Raw genomic sequence first — 6,470 nt, forward strand, 5'->3', positions numbered from 1 at the left:
AGGGAGAAACCGCAGGAGGCGTACCGAGGAGGCTTCCAGGAGCCTGGGGAAGATTATCCAAAAGTGTCCTTGACACTTAGAAATATTTTCAGAAAATCACGATTTTGTGAAAATTGACACGTTTCCCCTACTTCCACGCCAGGGGGGCGTCAATATGTTGTGAGGTACCCCAGGACAGTCGCCCAAATGTGGGTGAAGTTTGCGAGTCATGGGCGCAAAGTCGAATTTTGGGTGAAAAACCGCATTTTCATACTCTAAAAATTTCAGACAAGTGTCAGACTTCCAGGCAGGGAGAAACCGCAGGAGGCGTACCGAGGAGGCTTCCAGGAGCCTGGGGAAGATTATCCAAAAGTGTCCTTGACACTTAGAAATATTTTGAAAAAATCACGATTTTGTGAAAATTGACACGTTTCCCCTACTTCCACGCCAGGGGGGCGTCAATATGTTGTGAGGTACCCCAGGACAGTCGCCCAAATGTGGGTGAAGTTTGCGAGTCATGGGCGCAAAGTCGAATTTTGGGTGAAAAACCGCATTTTCATACTCTAAAAATTTCAGACAAGTGTCAGACTTCCAGGCAGGGAGAAACCGCAGTAGGCGTACCGAGGAGGCTTCCAGGAGCCTGGGGAAGATTTTCCAAAAGTGTCCTTGACACTTAGAAATATTTTGAGAAATTTCCGATTTTGTGAAAAATGACCCCTTTCCCCTACTTCCACCCTAAAGGGGCGTCAATATGTTGTAAAGCACCCCGAGACAGAGACCTAAGCGTGGGCAAAGTTTGGGTCTGATGGGTGGAACACTGAAAAAAACGCGATTTTCCACTTAGAACAAACATAGAACTTTCAGACTTCCAGGCGGGGGGAAAGCTCTGAAGCTGTACCGAGGACACTTCCATGGCCCCCGGATCGATTTTCAAGAACGAGTCCTTGGGACTTTGAAATTTTTCGGCGATGCGTTTTTGGCTTCCGGGAGCCGCAGAACGTTGGGAAATTCGTTCCGCTCGCCGGCTCCAGGTGTTTCGGGCTAGTCCAGGCCCCAGCTACGCCGCCTGGCCGCCAAATTTCGCAAAATCGAAAAAAAAAAAAATAGAACCGGAATGAGGAATTTCTGGCCGCCGGATCCGCCGCACAGCTCCAGGAAGTCGGACACTTTTCGGCTTCGCTCCCTTAAAGTGTGGGTCGGTGTTTCGCCATGCAAATACCCACTTTTGCACACCAGCTGCAGGATATAGGAGAGAGGGGTACCTCTCGGGCCCGACTGATTTCCGATGTTTTCGTGGTTCCTCAAGTCGGGTAGGCGGTTTGGCGAGTACCCCCCTGTTTGCATGGAAGTCCGCCCTCGCGTCGACACCAGGCTTCCGCGGCTCCAGGGGGACTCTTGCCGGTCGTCTGCCCCAAGTCAGAGACGCGTTTCCCGGGTCGCCTGAGCCTGAACGGACCCTCCCCAAGCGTGTTCTGGTTCTCCGAGGGTGACGGATGTCAGAAGGGAGGCAGATCTGGAGTCTTCGTCCCGAGGAGGGCTCCAGGAGGGCGGATTGCACCCCCTGACTCGGTCCCCTCAGAGCAGGCTTGGCGTTTCTCTGTGTCGGATGTCTCCCGCTTCCACGCCACCGGGGAGACCTATGAGAGAATCGCACTGTGACCCGGATTCCGTCTCGAGGGCGCCCGTAGCGTGTCGGAGAGGGACCTCCAGGACTATCGGGCATGTTTCTTCCCCGTCTCCCCGAGGGGAAGGATGGCAGCGGGTGGGGTTTCTCACCCATGCCCCCCACCGGCTCTTCCTCCGATCGATTTGGCTCAGCGCTCCCGGGTGGGGAGGTGGTGCCGCTCGCTCGGCCCGGGCTTTGGAGCCCGCGTCGGTCTAAGGCGGGCGGTCTCCTTCCTCTTTTACCCCCCCGGGATTCAGGCACGCATCCTTGGGCGTGCACGCCGGCAGTCGCCTCCCGTTCGCAGGACGGTGGCTGCCGTGCAGAGGGGGAGTTTGACCCGAACTGTGGTACGGCAGGGGTCCGACGACCCGCGCGGGCGAATGGCGGGGCGCCCACCCACCTCGGCGTGGGGGCCCGTCGTCCGAATCGCTCCCCGCGCGGGGTAGCACAACGATCTTCTCCGAGGGCGGCCCTTTGACTTCCAGATGCGCAGCTCGCCCGCGGAGGCCCGTGCCGACCCCCACCCAGCGTCCGATGGGCGGCCTCCGCGGTGGGCATCGGCGAGAGCGGCGGCGGTGGGTGGCGCTTCCACGCCACCGCCGAGCTCCGCGTTCTCCAGTCTTTTCCCGAGCCCCTACGATAGTGGGGGGACGACAGACGCGTGGGGAGGCAGGCGGAGTGGGTTCTCACCGCGTGGTGTGCCCGGCCGAACGCCGTCGCCTTCCCCGCTCGTCCGACGTCCTCCGAGGCGGCTCGGAAGGGAGCGCGAGAGGGAGAGAGCGAGAGAGAGAGAGAGAGACCAAGCGGACGCCCCAGAGCGAGAAGGGAGGATGGAAAAGGGAGAGACGAGTGGGGCAAAAAGAGTTTTGGCGAAGGGGAGTACCCGGCGAACTGCCGCCCCGGGCTTCTTCTGTTCTCAACAGCGGAGGCACGGCTTTGGGGGGGAGACGCCGCTCGGTTGGGGCTCCTTTGAGGTTACGGGCAAGAGCCCGGGACGAGGGACTACGCCATAGGGCGACGCCGACACGGCCAGGCCAACTGCGCCCCCCGTGCGACCTCCGCGTCGCTGGCGGGCTCTGCGCCTGAGCCGCGGTGGACCCCGACGGCCAGCCCCCCTCTCCCACTCCTCGCGCCCGTCCGCCGGTGGGTCGAGGACCCCCCGCGGCGGAGGCAGGTCTAAGCCAGACGGAGGCCCCGCATAGGCCCCCCACCGCCCTGGCCCCTCTCCCCAGCAGCGACTCTGTGTGTCGCCCCGGGAGCGGTGGGTCACGAGGCAGGGTGGCCGTGGCGTCCTCCGAAGGCCAGTCACCTACGGCCCTCCCCGTGCAAGGGGTGGTTTTTACAACAGATGCCCTCCGATCGGGAGGCCGGGTCTAAGCCAGATGGTGGCGCCGCATAGGCCCCCCACCGCCCTGGCCCCTCTCCCCAGCAGCGACTCTGTGTGTCGCCCCGGGAGCGGTGGGTCACGAGGCAGGGGAGCCGTGGTGTCCTCCGGAGGCCAGTCACCTCGCCCTCTCCGTGCAAGGTGGGTTTTTTTCCAGACACCCTCCGCATCGGCCGCCTCGCACCGTACAGCGTGCACGATCTCCCCAGTGGCACTGCACTCGCCGTTCAGGCTCCTGTTTTCCTCCGGAAGGTGACGCCCCGGGATGCCCGCCTGCCGGCACGGACGACGAGGAGGATTTCCCTTCCTCCGGGTGCCCTTCCCGCTGCGGGGCTTCCTATCTGGCTTCTCTCCCTCGATTGATTAAGTCCCTGGCCTTTGTACACACTGCCCGTCGCTACTACCGATTGGATGGTTTAGTGAGGTCCTTGGATCGGCCCCGCCGGGTTCGGCCAAGACCCATGGTGGAGAGCCGAGAAGACGATCGAACTTGACTATCTAGAGACAGTAAAAGTCGTAACAAGGTTTCCCTAGATGAACCTGTGGAAGGATCTTTAATGGGCGAGTGAAAAATACCGATGAGGTGCAGATCAGGAGGCCAGCCGCCCGCCAAATCCCCGAAGGGTACCGAACGTGATGGGGGCGGTGGTAGGTCTCTTTCTGCTTCGCCAGGGCGCTCCGCAGGGTGGGGACGGTGAGGGCACGTGAGGACAGCGGGCGGGCGACGTCGGGAGGGTGCGGGGAGCCCCTCTCGCTCCGTCGCCCAGGAAAAAGACGCCCGGCCTCGCGCCGACGATTGTTGCCCTGCCGCTGCCTGCCGAGGAAAAATAAGAAGCCCCCCGCGTACGCGAAAGGCCGTCCCGGGTACCATTCTCCTGTGCGCTCACACACCCCTCCCCGGGGTATGTGGGTCTGGGCGGTAGGTTGAGAAGCCTCGAGCCCTCCTTTGTTCTCCTCCCCGCTGGAGGGAGGGACGGGGAGGCCGAGCGCCCGGGCAACAGGGCCGAGATTTGAAAACAACCCTCCAAAGCATCCCAGTCTTTTGCGGCCGGCTGACACGAGAGTGAAAAGGGGGGCGCCTCCGAGTGTCCCCAAACCAGAAAGCGCGACTCTTAACGGTGGATCACTCGGCGCGCGCGTCGAAGAACGCAGCTAGCTGCGAGAATTAAGTGTGAATTGCAGGACACATTGATCATCGACACTTCGAACGCACCTTGCGGCCCCGGGGTGCTCCCGGGGCTATGCCTGTCTGAGGGTTGCCCCTCCATCTATCGCCTCCATGGCGCAGCTGGGGTCCCCTCGCAAGGGTGACAACGAGGGAGGCCTGAGGCTCCGTGCCCTGATGGTCTCTTCTCCTTTATCCCTTACGTCCCCCCAAGGCCAGACTCACCTGCCCTGGGCCCACCTGATGGGGTTTACCATCGTCACTCCCCCCGTTGCGACGTGAAACCCTGTGGCGCAATGAAGGTGAAGGCCGGGGCGCTCCGGCCGAGGTGGGATCCCGCCGCCCGCTCCGGGGGGTTGACACGGCGGGTGCACCATCGGCCCGCCTCTGTCGGGGAGGTGGAGCATGAGTGCGCGATAGGACCCGAAAGATGGTGAGCTATGCCTGGGCAGGACGAAGCCAGAGGAAACTCTGGTGGAGGTCCGCAGCGACCCTGATGTGCAAATTGGTCATCTGGGTATAGGGGCGTTTGTAGATGTGCTTGGCCCGTACGGGGATCGAACCCACGACCTTGGTGTTATTAGCACCACGCTCTAACCAACTGAGCTAAATGGCCATAGGTGTGGTCCCTGGGTATAGGGGCGAAAGACTCACGGAGACCACGGGCAGACGTACAGGGGCCTGATCAACCCCTGGACCGTACGGGCTGCTGTGCCTGCCGCAGGCGAGAAGCGAGAACCCCTTCGGGGCACGGAGACTACAACCGGACGTACGGGGGTCTGACCCACCCCTGGACCGTACGGTCTGCTGGCTGCCGTGCCTGGTGCAGGCGAGAAGCGGGAACCCCTTCGGGGCACGGAGACCACAACCGGACGTACGGGGGTCTGATCAACCCCTGTACCGTACGGGCTGCTGGCTGCCGTGCCGTCCTCAAATTGCTTGGCCTAAACAAAAGTCAATTTTTTGTGACAACAGTGATGACCGTGACATAGCACTGGAGGTGTACCCCAAGACAGTGACCTAAGTGTGGGTGAAGTCTGTGGTTCATGGGCGGAAAGTTGAATTTTGGGTGAAAAACCATACTTTCACACTTTGAAAATTTCAGACATGTGTCAGACTTCCAGGCAGGGGGAAACCGCTGGAGGTGTACCGAGGACACTTCCAGAAGCCTGGGGAAGCTTTTCTGGAAGAGTCCTTGACACTTGGAAAATTTTGGGCAATTTTCTGAGAAAAAAAAAAAATCACATTTCCCCTTACCCCCCACCCAAGAGGGGCTTCAATATGTTGCAGAGTACCCCGAAAGGGTCCCCAAAGTGGGAGAAAAGTGAGGCAAGTCAAAGAGGCAAAGATGAATGTACATTTGAATAATTTTATTAATGTCAGATAAAAATTGACATATTCACAAGGGCTTTGTTCTCCTGATTGGGATGAGCCGAATATTCTTGAGACTATACTCCTCAGTAGAATCGGATGACTCGGTATCACTTTCCGTGAGGTCTACCACCTCGTTATCCAATTCACTGGTTGATGCCATTACTGGCGACATAATTTTTGCGTCCTCATGATTTCCTGCGTTGAACACTAGCTCTTGGGCACGGCACATATCGGTCAGGGTCTTCTCCCGGTAAACTCTCTCGGCCACATCGTTTGTATGTGCCAAGTAGCGTGCAAACAAGCGCTTTTCGCAATCTGTGTATTGTGACAAAGTCCATGTCTCGCAAATCCGCCGTACAAGGTGGCTGGTGATGTTTGGGAGGTTGTAGCTACGGAGGAAAGCACATTGTTAGTACTGGTTGCTACTTATGGCTGTGGGTCACTTGACTTGTGGCTACCTTACCTTGAATGGTATCGTCTGAGTCTCATGGATGGATTTTTTATGACCTTCCCGGTACACGTCACGAAAAAGTTTGTGATAATCTTTCGGCCAAAGGTAAAGACCGGTCTGACATATTCCGCATACGCATTGAACCACTGAAAAAGAAAAAAAATATATATATATGTTACTCTCCAGTCTGGGGGCACCCCTCCAAAAGGTTTTACATGGGGACAAGAGAGTGTTTTGCTCCCCACAATGAGTGGGGTTGCCTGGGTTCCCTGGCTTTGAGAAAAGCTTACCGATTCCTCTTCCTCTGAAAGTACAAAAGTTGCTACCTGAGAGGTGGAGCACTTGTGAGTCTTCACACCCACAATTGTCTTGCGTCTTCCTTGGTACGTGTGATGGATCCTCTCATTCCACTCTGAAACCTACGATGTGAAAAAAAAAGGTGGAAAAATAT

The 6,470-nt window shown here is 58.4% G+C and overlaps 1 non-coding gene across 1 annotated transcript; it reads left to right on the plus strand.

Moving 5' to 3' along the window:
* Positions 1-4,136: 4,136 nt before the first annotated feature.
* Positions 4,137-4,288, plus strand: LOC138660008 (5.8S ribosomal RNA). The gene has a single exon (XR_011317514.1). It is a non-coding gene; the product is annotated as a 5.8S ribosomal RNA (ribosomal RNA).
* Positions 4,289-6,470: the final 2,182 nt, after the last annotated feature.

Source organism: Ranitomeya imitator, chromosome 1 (genome assembly GCF_032444005.1).
Source record: "Ranitomeya imitator isolate aRanImi1 chromosome 1, aRanImi1.pri, whole genome shotgun sequence".
Taxonomy (NCBI): Eukaryota; Metazoa; Chordata; class Amphibia; order Anura; family Dendrobatidae; genus Ranitomeya; species Ranitomeya imitator.